Source organism: Eublepharis macularius, chromosome 14 (genome assembly GCF_028583425.1).
Source record: "Eublepharis macularius isolate TG4126 chromosome 14, MPM_Emac_v1.0, whole genome shotgun sequence".
Taxonomy (NCBI): domain Eukaryota; kingdom Metazoa; phylum Chordata; class Lepidosauria; order Squamata; family Eublepharidae; genus Eublepharis; species Eublepharis macularius.
Genome location: NC_072803.1, coordinates 52,472,499 through 52,488,127, shown reverse-complemented (window position 1 = coordinate 52,488,127; position 15,629 = coordinate 52,472,499).

Genomic DNA, 15,629 nt, shown 5'->3' with positions numbered 1-15,629 from the left:
GCCTATTTATTACACACTTACAGCAATTCCAGAAAGAAAGGGAGTGACCGACTACTGTGTGAAGCTCAAGTTTAATTCTGAACAAATTGCAACGTGTTATTATAACTTGAAACAATATTAAAATAGAAGTACCGATGATGTGCAAGCAGCTATGGAGTTCTTCTCCAGGTCTTTCTTTGTTGAACCCTGGGATAAGCCAAACACAGACAAAATATGCAAAACATTACCACAAACAGAAACCAGACATAGCATACCTTAGAGATCAGTTTCTAAACACAGTTAAACTAATTAAACTGCAGGCCAGTTAGTCTAGCATTCGGTTTTGTGTTAATTCAGCCTCTTTCCCTCCTACACAGCACCAATGAAAACAGAGATGCACTTGAGACATCTGTATGTAGTTTAATATGTCAGTCTTAGAATTACTATTTCTTCAACTCTGTATTGGATTCTTGCTAGTTTTAAATATTTGCAAATTTGCATTTATAATAATAATAATAATAATAATAATAATAATAACAACAACAACAACAACAACAACAACAACAACAACAACATTCAATTTATATACCACCCTTCAGGACAACTTAATGCCCACTCAGAGTGGTTTACAAAGTATGCCATTATTATCCCCACAACAAAACACCCTGTGAGGTGGGTGGGGCTGAGAGGGCCCCGAGAGAGCTGTGACTGACCCAAGGTCACCCAGCTGGCTTCAAGCGGAGGCGTGGGGAATCAAACCCGGCTCTCCAGATTAGAGTCCTGCACTCTTAACCACTACACCACTACACCAAACTGCCCTATTACATTGTTTATTGAACTGTCTTTTAATTTGATTGTATTGACGCATACTGTGCAATCTGCCTTGAGTCTCAATGAGAAAGTCAGACTAAAAATAACATAAATAAATAAAAATAAATTAAAATTCTCAAATCAAGAATTTTACACCCACCAGGATGTACTGCAGAAGACACTACTCTGACTGCTGTATTTGTTTTCTCACTCGTTGCCTTCTTTGCCTGCTTCAGAGGTCAAGATTGTGTCTGCCCATTGGGTTAAAGATGTTGCAGAAACCCCACCATCTATAGTTAGTTATTAGTTGTATAGCTTTGCCATTGCAACACATGAAATGGCACTGCATGGCATCTTAATAGCCACGGGCAAGAGTTGGTAATGGTAAGCATAGGCCTAGAACTCAGAAATGGAATTCCAGGAAACTCCGTGGAAGCGGATGAATCTTCAGGAAATAACAACTCTAATGGTATATTGCAAACAATTTCCAACAAAACTTTAGCCAAAGGGAAAATAGGGACAATAGGGACGAATAATGGTGATGGTTTACCAAAGTAAGGGTAAGAAAATAAGGATTGCCCCTGGTAAATAAGGACAGTGGAAATACATGGGGGAGAAAAACAGAGAGCTAATGTGGTGTAGTAGCTACAGTGCTAGAATAGGATCTGGAGGGACCCATGTTCGAATCCCTGCTCTGCCATGGATGCACGCTGAATGGCCTTGGTGCCACTCGTATATACTCACTCTAACCTATCTCATAGGGTTTTGTTGTGATGATAAAATGGAGGAGAGGAGAATGATGAAAGCTGCTTTGGTCACCATTGGAGAAACAAGGTGGGGTATAAATGAAGTAAATTAAAATAGATAAATAAAACACGGGGCCAGCTCTCAGTGGAGTAGAGGAGACACCTAACGGGGAGGGGCAAAATAGAGCACCTTGAACTGAGTGGTGCTTTCTGTTGAGTTTGGTTAAGGATGGCTGGACCAGTCAGACAGCCCATTCTTTCTTTATTAATACAGTGCTCCTATTAAGCTTCAGCTCAGCAGCGTGGCCTAAACTAATATTTACCACACTAACTTAGAGATTGCACACAGAGAGCCTCTCCTTTGAGTTAAAGAACCAATAATGGTCTATTTTTTTAGAGAAGTACATTAACTTAAGTATCATGGAGAGAGAGAGTGACTAACTATTCTAGCTAACTAGGATGGCTTCAGATTGATAACAGGCCATCTGCTTCATTTTGCCCCAGGAGGAGATATCACGCTGCTCCTCCCGGTGCATGCAGGAAAGGAGGAAAGACGAAGGGCCGGGGGGGGGGGGGGGAGGAAGTTCTCCAGGAATACATTCTACCAATCGGAGAAAGTGAGTGATAGTAGAGTAGGCAAGAAGGAGACTGATACTAGCCTATCTATCTGTCTAGCTCTATGGTTCTTGTCCAATCCTTTTTTTGTTTGTAATCTTGAAAGTCTGAGCCAGAGATATCGCCAGTCCCTTTCCCTAACATTTTCATCATGCTCCAGTAAAGACATGGATGGTTTGAATGTAGGGTTACCAGGCCCCCTCAACCTCCCAGCAAGGAATAGGGGCCTGGCCCTTACCTTGGGGAAGAGGGGGTGCATGTGTGCAAAGCGCGCACATTCCCCCACAAGCGCAATGACATCACTTGATGTCATCGTGCAGCCCCTGGGATCGCACCCAGGCTCTGTAGGGGGTCAAAATGGGCCCGATCCATGGCAAAATGGGCCTGTTTTGAGGCGCCGTGGAGCACAGAAGCGCTCCTGTGCTCTGCAACGCCCAAAAACAGACCTGTTTTGCCACAGATCAGGCTAATTTTGAGGTGCTCCACAGCACCTCAAAACGGCCTGATCCACAGCAAAAGGGGCTGAAACGAGCCCGATTTCAGCCGAAATGGGGTCATTTTGAGGCACTGTGGAGCACAGGAGCGCTCCTGTGCTCCGCACCAGCCCCAATCCGGGCCAAAATGGGCCTGATCCCAACGAGAACATGCAGCGCTGCGGGGGAGCATGCACAGAAGGTGCGCTCCCCCCCCCCCCCGCTGGTTAGGTAAGTGGAGGCGGGGTGTGGGGAGCGGGGACGGGGGATCCCCCGCCCCCACCGGGGGTCTGGCATCCCTATTTGAATGCCCTTGGAAACAGAACCCTCATTTACCTACTTTGGATTTGTTGGATAATTGTTCTCATCATTCCTTCCAATACAGGGGTCCCCAACCTTTTTGAGCCTACAGGCACATTTGGAATTCTGACACAGTGTGGTGGGCACAGCAACAAAATGGCTGCTGCAGGAGGTGGAGCCAGCCACAAAATGGCTACTACAGCTTACCTTCAGTCACACATTCAAGATCCTTGTGCTGTGGAAACAGCTTCTGCCAAAACAATGTTTTTTAAAATATGTACAGCCAATCAAATCTCCAATAGCCAATCAGAGGCCATGCTTTGGAAAAGCGTCACCTGGCCCCGCTCACTTTCTAAAAACACTTGGCAGGCACCAGGAAAGATGTCAGCAGGTGTAATGGCGCCCATGGGCACCATGTTGGGGACCCCTGTTCTAATATTTGTAATCTGATATGAGATTGGTATGTCCAAGGTTTTTGAAGGTCCAACGGGCCTGGTCTTCTGTTCTTCCCTCTTCTGGTGTTAGATTAGTGTCTTGATCTGCAACAGGTTATGCATGTGCCACTACACGCAAGAATAACCGAGTGTTCATTATCTAGGGAATACATAGTACTGGAGGGGAGCCAGAGGGGTAGGTTTAGAGCGGACAAGTTAATGACGTTTCAGAAACGCTGCGTTCAGTTCATCGTCTGGTTTCTCTAAATTGCCTTCCAGCTCAACATGCTCCTATTTGACCCGGATTTAAACAGAGCCATCACGCTTTCTTGGCCTCTGCAGGTGTCACTTAATGCCAGGTAAACCAAGGTATCACTCGTGACAATTGTTTTCATTGTACTTACTTCATATATTTCTGAGTTTTGCATTTCTTTTTGCATGCCTATATATAATCTGCTGTCACACCTATGGATCTTAAGCAGCAACTTATTCAGCAAAAAATTATGTTTAAGATATATTGGATAATACAGAACCTTTTCAGTAAAGGACCATAATGTGTTTAATTGCCGGCATTGTAATTTACAGGATGTGTCTCTTAAACATATGCTTTGGGAGTATCCAGTTATTCAGTCTTTTGGGGAGGAAATCATTACTTTGTGTTAGAATATTCATTGAGAATGCAAAACTATTTGCCCATTTCTTGGATACTAACCGATGGTCATTGAAAGTGGACCCTCCTTGATCTTAAACTGCTATACTGGGAAGATAAATATCCACCTTCTATAATTCAACAGATTGAGGACCTTACAACTTTATCAATATTTTGAGTCTATGGCATATAGACACTGATAGTTGTCATATAATTTCTATTTTGTATGTTTAATTTTTTAAATTAAAATTTAAAAAATCTGCTGAATGAAAATTCACATTGTGCATCTGATAAAGTGGGTTCAAAAGCGTATGCTTTGACAGACATCTGTTTGCCTTTAAGGATTCTCTTATGTTCCTATTTGATCATTTTATGTTCTTATTTGCAGTGGTAGCACATGGCCAGTAGGAAGTTTACCTTAGTGCTAGTCCTGTAGGGTGTTCTTTGATTTCATGAAACATCTGACGGTATTCAGATGATTAACAGTGAGATAATAAATGGCAAGTCGCTGTCTGAAATCGTATAAAATAACATCACACAAATGGCCCAATGTCTTGGCATAAAACAGCATTTAACAGGCCAGTTTGTTTATCTGTTGAATACATACCAGCCATCCCCATCCCCATCCCCACCCCCACCCCCACCCCCACCCCCACCCCCACCCAATTATTTATTTCTTTATTTCATTTATGCTCCATCTTTCTCCCTAGAGGGGACCCAGAGCAGCTTACATTGCTCTCCTCACCTGCATTTTATCCTCACAAAGACTCTGCGAGGTAAGTTAGGCTGAGAAGGTGTAACTATCCCAAGGTCACCCAGCAGGGCTTCTCAAACCTGAGTCTCCCAGATCCTAGTCTAACCCTCGTCTAACCCTAACCCTTATACTACACTGGCTGTCTGACCTTATGTCTCTTTGTTGTTGCAGCCCTAGACTTTAAAGGGGCTTATACAATCCATCTAGTTCAACTTCCAGGTCAGTGCAGGAAGTCCTCATCTCGAACATTCCAGACAGACCAATCCATGTTGTTCCATTTTTCCTCACAGGACTTGTATTCTATCTTTGTTGTCCTCCTCTGAACCCAATCTAATTTGTCTCCAAAGGGCAGGCTACAACTAGAATAGAGTTGCGTGGAACTGTTACTTCTCCTGACTTGTATATAACTGTTTCTATTAATGCAATCTACAATGGTGTTTGCCTTTTTTGCAGTTGCACCATGAGGGTGGCTTGTGTGGACTTTGTGAGCAACTGCAGATCCCAAGATCCTTTTCACCTGTTCTCCTGCGGAGCCACATATCCCTCCATCCTATATCTCTGCTTATTATTCTTTTTGCCTCAATCAGAACTTGGCATCAGTTGAATTGCATTTGGTTAGTTTCAGCCCAACTGCCCAACGGAACAAGGCCATTTGGAATTTTCTTTCCATCTTCTAAGGTGTTGAGTGACCACTCCTCCTAGTTTTGTGTCATCTGTTCATATGAGCCAAGAGACAGAATGCTTTTGGGCATGCCCAGTTTCCAAATGCTGAACGGCTTGTGTTTATGACATACTAAATTTTAAACAATGTATTTACTCTCTCTCCCTAGGGGACAATCTGGAGCATCCCAGAGCCCCATAAAACCACATGCTGGCAAAAAGCTTCAACCAGAGAAAAGAATCTTGTCTATTGAATCGTAAATGTCACTTCCGGCTTTGTTTCAGGTGCCTTTCTCTCCCCCCCACCACTCCATACACTCCGAAAGTCTTTTCACTGAATTGCTGATCTAAGCTTATCCTTGCTTTAAAGCCCGTGAAAACTGACAGCACCACAGGTTGTACTGGTGTAGCTCTAGACCGCAGCAGGATAATATATAGGCACAGCACAGAGTTTAATACACCACAGTTTAAGGGGCAAAATTAATTCTGTGGTATTTTCTTTGGAGTATGAAAACCTCTCTCTGTTCTTCTTTAGCAGAGTTATTGATGCTAGTCTGGATCTTGAAAGGTGAAATATAAGCCTTAGATTACATCACAGCAGAGCAATATGACTCATTTTTTTTTTTATTCTCCTTCCGCAAGCCCGGCCCTGGAATTTGTCAGCTCCATTACAGATGGTATAAATCGTTCCATATACTGCAAATTCGTATATAGTGCATCTTAATGATCGGTGCTGTATATACCTATCGTTAGTAATCAGGCCAATTGAAAACCACTTCAGAAAGCAAATTCCAAGCCTCTATTGATATTTTTGCAATAATTCCCTCAACCTCCGCACCGTGTGATGAAAGATGCATTAGGCAGGGGCTGTCCAAAACGGGAGCTTAGGAGATTGTAAGTCAAGGCAAACACTCCACCTGCTACCACTTAGACCAAAGTGGCTATTTTCTCCTCCTCCTTTTTAACTCAGAGTGTATTGACACTTTAAGTATTTTCCCGGTTAAGATGTCTGCATGCAGATGCCTGCAGAGGCACTAACCCCACGCAAGCTCCAATCGCAAATATAGAATGTATACTGGAGCAGAGCAACTGATGGCATTTGAAACAAACACTGCTGCATTTCCATTTAATGAACAGTGCCGGGAGAAGGGGAAGAGCAGCAAGCAAAAGGTTCTGAATTTTTCAACATCAAAAGCTTCCCCGTATCAAGAAACAAAAGGATGTTGTCGAGCAGGAAAAGGTCCAGGAAAGGTCAAGCAAAATGATTAGGGAGTCAGAGCACCAACCCTTATGTTGAAAAGCTAAATCGTTTGGCCCCTTTTAAATCAGGGAGGGAAAACACCACTATGGGGAGACATGATAGTGGTTTATAAAATTATGGCTAGTATGGAGAAAGTGGACAGAGAGAGCTGCTTCTCCCTCTCTCATAATACTCAGTCTAGGGGCAGTAAAAGTTATGGGCAGTAAACAGAGAATAAGCTGTGGAATGCACAGTGCAATCCTAAACAGAGTTATCTCCTCCTAAGTCTATTGAAGTCAAAGGCTCTGGTGCTCTTATAGGAAGTTGTGATGATCACTATTTTAGATGGTTTTGAAAGAGGGTTAGAAAAAACTTTGGATGATTTTCAGGTCTATTAGCAAGGTCTATTAGCAATAAAGACTAAATGAAACCTTCCTGATTGGAGGTACCAGGTTGCCAGGGAGAGGAGGCTGTTGCCTTCATTCCCACTTGTGGGCTTCTCAGAACTTCTTGAAGTGTGCACTTCTTCACCCAACAAATAAGGAACGTATGTAATTCTCTGCCACAGGACATAGTGATAGCTTCTGGCTTAGATGGACTAGCCAAAGGCACATCAGAATAAGGCCTCTGTGTCCTTCCGTGTGGACCTTCCATGGCATTTGATTGGCCATTGTGGAAAACAGGTCAGTGAACTAGATGGACTGTTGGTTTGATCCAGCAGGGCTGATCTTATGCCTTACAATGATAACTTGGAAGTTAGACAGATCTGCCCAAAGCACATTATATTCAACGGATATATAAACCCTTGCTCTATTACACATTGAACTAGACCTCGTTACAGGTGTCAAAGAGAAGAACATTTCTTTTCCCTTTGGTAGTTTGCATTTGCAATTTTAACTTGCAATGTATGGTGTTCGAAAAGGGGATCAATAAACTTCTGGGTTTTGCTGCCTGCCTGGACTGGAAAAACTGTGGCAGAATGGAAGGTCATGGTATGGGAGTGGTGGATAAGGAGAATAGCAACAGAAACATGATTGCTAGGCAAACATCTTTTTCAAATTCCCTTATTATATGGCAAGCAAGATCCTGACTGGATCATCTTTATAACTGTAAATGTTCATCTTGAGTAGCTATATTTACCAGGCGGTTGCAGCTTGCAACGGATTTTGCCCAGTCTGCAAACTAAATCTTCTCATTTGGCAGAGAAGTGGCATGCATCCCCCAGGGTCGTGCTCAGATCATTAAAATGACGGGTACGGAATTGCTTCTTTTCATTTCCTCTTTGCCCCTGAGCATTTGGATGCATCCTTCAAGTGAGTGATATCGGCTCAGTTACATTGCCTGCCTTGTCTTGTGCAGTCTTATGGATTTTATTCAAGAGGAGACTGCAAGCACTGATCCCCAAAATCAGCTGGGTTCATGGACAGACAGTAAAGGCACATAGAGATACCCAAAAGGTAAGTCTCAACTCAAAAATCTCAATTGGATTCCTACCCACCCACCCCCTTTTCACACATGCTTTATAAAAATTGGAGGAGGTGGGAATTGATCTGTGGGTGTTGGGGGTGACGGCTGTGCGAAGGCACTGTAATCACACAAAACAGCACATCCAAATTCAGCTGGACATATCCCCAAAGCTAGATGAATATTTGGGTCCTTGCTTAGAACCGGTGAGCAGTATGTGACCCAGATCTGTGGCTGCTAGGGCACGCTTAGTTTAGATGTCACAACAAACCATGATTAGTATAATCCATGGTTAACAAGTGAGCTACAAATCCTTGTTTGAAATCCAGTATGGCAGCAGTTTAATAGGGTTGCCAGGCCAATGGCAGAAGGCCTGCCTCTGGCAGTCCTCGTTGTCTGCTGCTGCTCCGAGTGACAAAGACTCTTGACAAAAAAACTCCTGGAAGTGAGGTGGCAAGCCGGATCCTCGTCGAGCAGAGCCGCAAGGGCATCTTCTCTCCTGCAAAGAAAAAGTAAAAAGTAAAAGAGAACAGAACTTAACAACACTTAGAGATCATAGCACTGAGACACTTTATTGGACTTACCTGAGATTTATACATTCTAGCATTTATTCTGTGATCTTTGATCTTCATTGGTTTGATGTATGTGGTTGAATTGATTGCATATCAATTTATGCTTGCACTTTGTCACTTTATTGGACGTTCTGGTGGTCTATATGGCCGATAATTGAACATTTGGAATACTTCTAATATTACTTTGTAATCCCTTGTCAACATCGGTTGTGATGGGCATTGGTAATAATTTTCTTAGAATCTTTGATTATATATAAGAATATTCTATTCCATTTACTCAGTCTTGTATATTGTTTGGTTTTGAACTTCGGCAGTTCATAGTTTAGGGTGGGATTCTTCCTTGTCAGTTTGGCTGCTCTGAGTGGTGGCAGGAAGGAAAAAATTAAATGGTGACATCAGCTGTGTCACTACATCATTTCCGGAGGGAACTCCAAAGTGACATAGGGTAGCTTTAGGAAACACTGGAAACGATAGTTTTATGTCACTTCAGAGTTTTCACAGAAATGACACAGTGATATAGCCAACATCCCCCCACGTCCCTGCTCCTAAACCCTTGTGAGGTATGGCAATGCAACCCTAGTCAACCAACATACACTAGTTTATTGGATCAGCTGCATTTGGACATCACAAGAAACAGAGGTTTGATGAAACACAGTTCATAAGCCAGTTTGTTAAATAGTGCAACCCCTGCCAAAAAAACAAACCATTCTGAGGTTTGTGTATAAACTTCCAGTTGTTACTGAATTAGCAATGCAGAATGAATTTGAATAGTGGTCATAAATCTGTATGGAGTAACAATCACTTTTTGTAGTGAGATAACCACTCCATATCCCTATTAGGTGCAAAATAATACTACAAAATCTGCATGTGAATTCCAACTCAGCAACCTTTTTGCCAAATCTTGAAACTTTTTTACCAAAATACTGAAACTTTTAAGTCTGTTATTGAATTCTACGGAGGTTGAAATGCCCACTCACTGAGTTCTGAGTGTTTCTATTTTTAAGGTCTGATCCGAGTCCATTTATTCTCAATCATGGAGACGGCAGCCTTGCCAATATAAATGGCAATATGAATGGCATTGTTTGCACTGTAGTGAGTTGATCAGAGTGCCAAACTAGGATCTGGGATACCCTTGGACTACTCACTCTCTCTCAGCCTTAACCTACGTCATGGGGTTGTTGTTGGGAAGATAAAATAGAAAAAGAGAGAATAATGTTGCAAGCTATTTAGTTCTCTGCTGGGGTGAAAAATGAGGACAAGTAAATAAATACATGACAAAATTCTGCTAGAGGATCCTTTCACATAGAAAACTACTCAGGCTAGATCAGTCTCTTGCCTGATATGCTAATTTTTTGTATGCAGGGAATATATTTATGTGCAAAAGACCATACAATCATGTGATCCTCTATCTGCAGATTGAAGAGGTACATCCTAGATGGAGGTTCACCACCTTAAGAGAGTAGAGCCTAGAGTAGAGCCTTGGAGAATCCTAACTAGGTCCTACATTCAATCCCCAGCATTTCCAGTTAAAAAGAACAGGTAGTAAGTGATGTTTAAGACCTCTGCCTGAGACTCCGGAGAGAACTTGCTAGTCTGAGAGCCAAGCTCAAGTGACGCCTGACACAGGTTGGACACTTGTCAGCTTCCCTCAAGTTTTGATGGGAAATGTAGGCATTCTGGTTTTACAGCTTGGCTCTCCATTACAGCTGCAAGACCGGGATGCCTACATTTCCCATCAAAACTTGAGGGAAGCTGACAAGTGTCCAACCTGTGTCAGATGTCACTTGTAGCTTGGCTTTGAGTAGACAATACTGACCTTGATGGACCAAGAGTCTGATTCAGTGTAAGGAAGATTGATAGCAGATCACTGTGAACCTTGCAACCAAATCCCAAACCCTATTTTGAATTGTTCCATTGAATTTCCTTGGGTTTTATATTCAAGTAAGTAGACTTATTTTGGTAATGTAGCTTTTTCTGTTCCTTAGGGGCAAATAACATTTCCATGTTCAGTTTTTCCTCAGAAGACCTCTAAGAGGCAGGACTTTTTTTCTGGGAAAAGAGGTGGTGGAACTCAGTGGGTTGCCCTCAGAGAAAATGGTCACATGGTTGGTGGCCCCGCCCCCGATCTCCAGACAGAGGGGAGTTTAGATTGCCCTCTGCGCTGCTCAGGGCAGAGGGCAATCTAAACTCCCCTATGTCTGGAGATCAGGGGGTGGGGCTACCAACCTTGTGACCATTTTCAAGAGGTTCCGGAACTCCGTTCCACCGCGTTCCAGCTGAAAAAAAGCCCTGCTAAGAGGTATGTCACTATAAATCCCATTTTCCAGATGGATGGCTGTCAACTACTGAGGCTGTGGCAGAGGATGGGTTTGGACTCAGAGAGTCCACGTATTCTGTACTACAGCTAAGCTAGCTGATTCTGGAGAGTTTTGACACGATAGCCATTAGAGATTCTAGCTCTCAAAAGGAATCCTACTTACATCAAACCGAGTAGATACATCATCTATTTATTTAGCCAGATCTATTCATGTGCTAATGGTAAAAAAGATGAGGATCCTTCATCCCTACTGGACAGTGAATACAAAGAGTGGAAGAGATATTATAAAACACAGTTCCCGCTCTCCCCTAGAGGAAATTGTCTAAAAGGGGTTAAAAGACTACATGTCCCATAAGTCTGTCTTTAAAGGCACAGACCCTATTCTCTATTGATTTCTGTTGCCAATACTTAGGCATTTCTATTCTGCTGTAACAGCACACCATGTTCCCAACTCTCTGGAACTACAAGATTCTTAAGATGCGACCCAATGCTTACATACTTGGGAATAAGTCCTAAGGAATTCATTGGGGCTTACTTCCAAACAGACATGTATAGGAATGGGCTGCATGTCCTTATTCTGGTATAGTGGAAAATTCCACTGTTGGTCTGTTGTGGCAATGTAATATTCATAGAATAATGCAAAGTTTCAGCAAAAAACAAAATGTGCAGGCTCTTTGTGGATATTGCAACTGTAGTGTAAGAGAGAGATTTTGTGGCGCTTTTGTATGGATGACCCAGCCCTGCTACCTCATGGCAGTCTGAAATTCACTGTGTGTTTGATACCCTTGATCCCACTTACAACAGTGGAAATATCTTGTGATTTCTATACACATACCTTAACATGGTCCTTTGGGAGATAAGGAAAGATTCTTACATTCTCTCCCCCACTGCACCCACTTCTCTTGGGTTTTCACTCTTTACTTTGGGGAATCATGGACTGTAGCAATAAAGACAGAAACTTGCTGAAATGACATGCCTTTTCAAAAGGAGGACTGAAAAGTGTCAGCAACCTTTCATTGATTTGGGGAAACATAGATACAATATTGACTTAAATATGTAGCACGGTTTATCACCGTTGTAAAGCAATGTTTATTCTTGTTTCATTTTCTGGTTCTCTCTTATTCCTGCTTGTTTGCATTTATGTTTAATTACAAATATTAATAAAATAAAAATTCATACACGACAACTAGAGACAGGATGCAGACTGGCATGGTGGCGCACCCAATTAAGTTTTCCTGAGATGATGCCCTGAATGAGTTTTTCTGTGGTCTGATTTATTTCTATTGTGTGAATGGAGAGATCAGTCATTAAAATATTCAAAATTGTCGTTTTAAGTCCATGATCAAACTTTCCCCCAAGAAATTACATTCTCTTTTTTTAAAAAATTTTTTTTATTGGATTAGAAATCTCTATAATATCTATTACAATCAATTTCCTTTAAATATTCCAGTTCTAACCCCCTCCCTTTCCCCCCCTCAAGAAATTACATTCTCTATTTCAGGGAGAGTCATGCATACTATTATAAGCTCTTTGAAGGAAGGCTCAGATTAAATATGCATATGTATGTGCTATCAAGTCACAATCAACTTATGGTTAAACCTACCTGTCCCCTACGCTGTGGTCCTCTCCCAAATCAGGATGTTGCACAACTTTTTTTTTTAATGCTCAGGAGCTCTGTTTGTTCTGGTATTGTATCTGTTTCACCCCAATTGGTATATTGCATGTGTATGTACCATCAAGTTTCAACTGACTTATGGGGCTGTAAGGCAAGTGAGAAGCAGAGGTGGTTTACCATTGCCTTTGTCAGCAGAATCTTCTTTGGTGGTCACCCATCCAAGTACTGACCATGCTTAGCTTCCGACAATACCATGATTCCTTCCTTCCCCAGATTAAATGTACTAGCCAGATAAATGATAGATTTTATTTCTTGATCACAATTTACTTTTCTTTTTGAAATCATAATGCAACCAGTATTTCTTTGAACCTTTGGAAATACACAAGAGACTACATACTTATTCGTTTCAGTTCATTTTTTATTTTTTTGAAATTTTATTTACTATTCTCCTTTCTCACTGAAGTTCAAGGCAGATTACATGATATAAATCAGTACGATTAAGTAGCCTGAGACATCTATTAAGCAATGCAACAGGACTAGAAGTACAAAAATTAGGGACTGCACAAAAAAAGGTGTTAGACATGATATGTGAATCGATGCAGAAAATGGAATTGCAAAAGTGGAAAATAATGCAGTAAGAGCAAGATAATGTATACAGTAAACAAATTAATATATAGCATACACAGTGGCATAGACTGGTTCTCTTTATGAAAGTGCCTTCCTGAACCATTCTCTTTTACATAGTTGGTGTGATGAAAGTAGAATGGCAGCATTCCTGACTTCCTCAGTCAGTCCCTTCCACTAGGGTTGTCAGCTCCTGGTTGTAAAATTCCTGGAGAATTTGGAGGCAGAGCCTGGAGTGGGCAGGGTTTGGGAAGAGGATGGACCTCAGCGGGATATAAAGCCAGGGCTCATTTCAAGGGGGAATGCACAGGAAAGCAGTTCCGGCAGTTCCCCAAAGAGGTCACGTGTCAGGTGGCCCCACCCACCTGACTCTCGGCCATTTTGGGCCCATTTCAGCCTGGATTGGGGCCGAAACGGTCTAGATCGGGCCTCTGACAGGTGGTGGATCACTCTTACCCTCAGCAGTGGCCCGATCCTGACCATTTTGGGGCCCCTTTTTGCCATTTTCAGCCCCTTTTTGCCATTTTGGGCCCAATTTCAGCCCTGAATAGCCAGGATTGGTGCCAAAACTCCAGGCCAGGTGATGTCAGGGGGTGTGGCATATGCAAATCAGTTATGCTAATGACACACTTCCAGTGATGTCAAGGGGTGTGGCATATGCTAATGAGTTATGCTAATGAGTTCCTCCAGCTCTTTTTCTATGAAATGACCCCTGTATGAAGCCATAGAGTCCACCCTCCAAAGCAGCAATTTTCTCCAGGGGAATTGAACTCTATTGTCTGGAGGTCAGTTGCAATTCCAGGAGATCATCAGCTACCACCTGGAGGTTGGCAACCCTACCCTCCATGTTGCACAAGGTGGGGACAGCGACAGAGAATTTACATGTATGGACAGTTACCAGTCTTACCCATTTGCAGGGTGTCTTCAGAAGGCTTTGTTTTATATATCTTGCATCTTCATCTCTGGAAGATGCCTTTCTAAGGTGCTGTGGCCTACACCACAAGAGTTAATTGAATTACATCTCACAGTGTTGTCGGATTTTCATTTTTTAAAATGCTTTAATTAGTTGGAACTGGTAAATGAAAGAAAACCCGTAGCTGGTAAAAAAAAAAAAAGTAGCAGGGAGAGAATCCTATTCTTCCGAAGTATGGCAAGCAAATCCCAGATTACTCTTAAAAAGAATTCTCCTATGATGGGAAGCCAAGAGAAAGTCATCAGCCATATGGTCTCGGAGTACTACTACCGGATATGTAATGCAATGTAAAGACAACTTACAAGCCTGACAGAGTTGTGCAGGTATTGCTAAATCTCTGACAACACAAATACTTCATGTGATTTCTTCAAAAGAAGGTCCACTAAATACAATAGAATTTATTCCTTGTGCTTAAGATTAGAGTCTAATGTCAGGGAATGAAAAGGGTCAAAGGTGGGGATGGTTGGGGCAATTCCTTGTGTGTACATAAGTAACAATAGGAGATAATTTAACTATACACCTACAACTAGAGATGGGCATGAACCAGAAAAAACCCGAACCATGCGGTTCGTGGTTCGTCAGATTTCACGAACCATGAACCATGAACTTTCACAAACCTGCCCCTGGTTTGTGAACCAGTTCGTTTGGTTTGTGAAAACGTCACATCCGGGTCAGAAAATGGTCACTTCTGGGTCAGTAGAAGGTCACTTCCGAGTCAGCAGAAGGTTACTTCCGGGTCAGCAGAAGGTCTGCAGGAAGTCCATCCCCTGTTGCCTAGGAAACTGATTGATTGGCACCATGCTGTCTGCAGTCACAAACCAAAAAACGAACCAAACGAACCAGCCTAAAGTTTGTGGCAGTTTGTCAAAAATGGGATCTGACGAACCACGGTTCGCAAACCACGAACCAGCCTGGTTAACCAGCTTAATTTTGGTTCATATTTCAGTTCATGCCCATCTCTACCTACAACCATTGAACAGAGGAGGTATAGTATAATGTTTGGTATGTCACTATTGGACTAGAACTGGCTGGGCACAGTTTTTCAGCCAAGCCAGCCAAGTGACAGCTTGGAGTGGCACAATGAGGGGCTTGCTGATGCCCCATAAGGGCTTGGCTCACTCCTAGACTCAAAGGCATGGAAGTCACCACCTAGGCCCTTGCTACCCTCTTGCCACAGGGACTTGGTTTGGACACAAGCCCAGGCAGATATGGGTGTTCCTTGCTTGGAGCAGCAAAGTACCTTGAGTTGTGCCTCCCTGAACCCCAATTCCTTTAGCACCAAACTGTTCTCTTATTGTAGTCACTCATACAGGTTTGAATCCTCTTCTCTTAGTTGGGTGATGGGGCGTTAATCTTCCACCATGCCTTAATCATGACATGTTGTGCTAAGGGACAACTAATTTT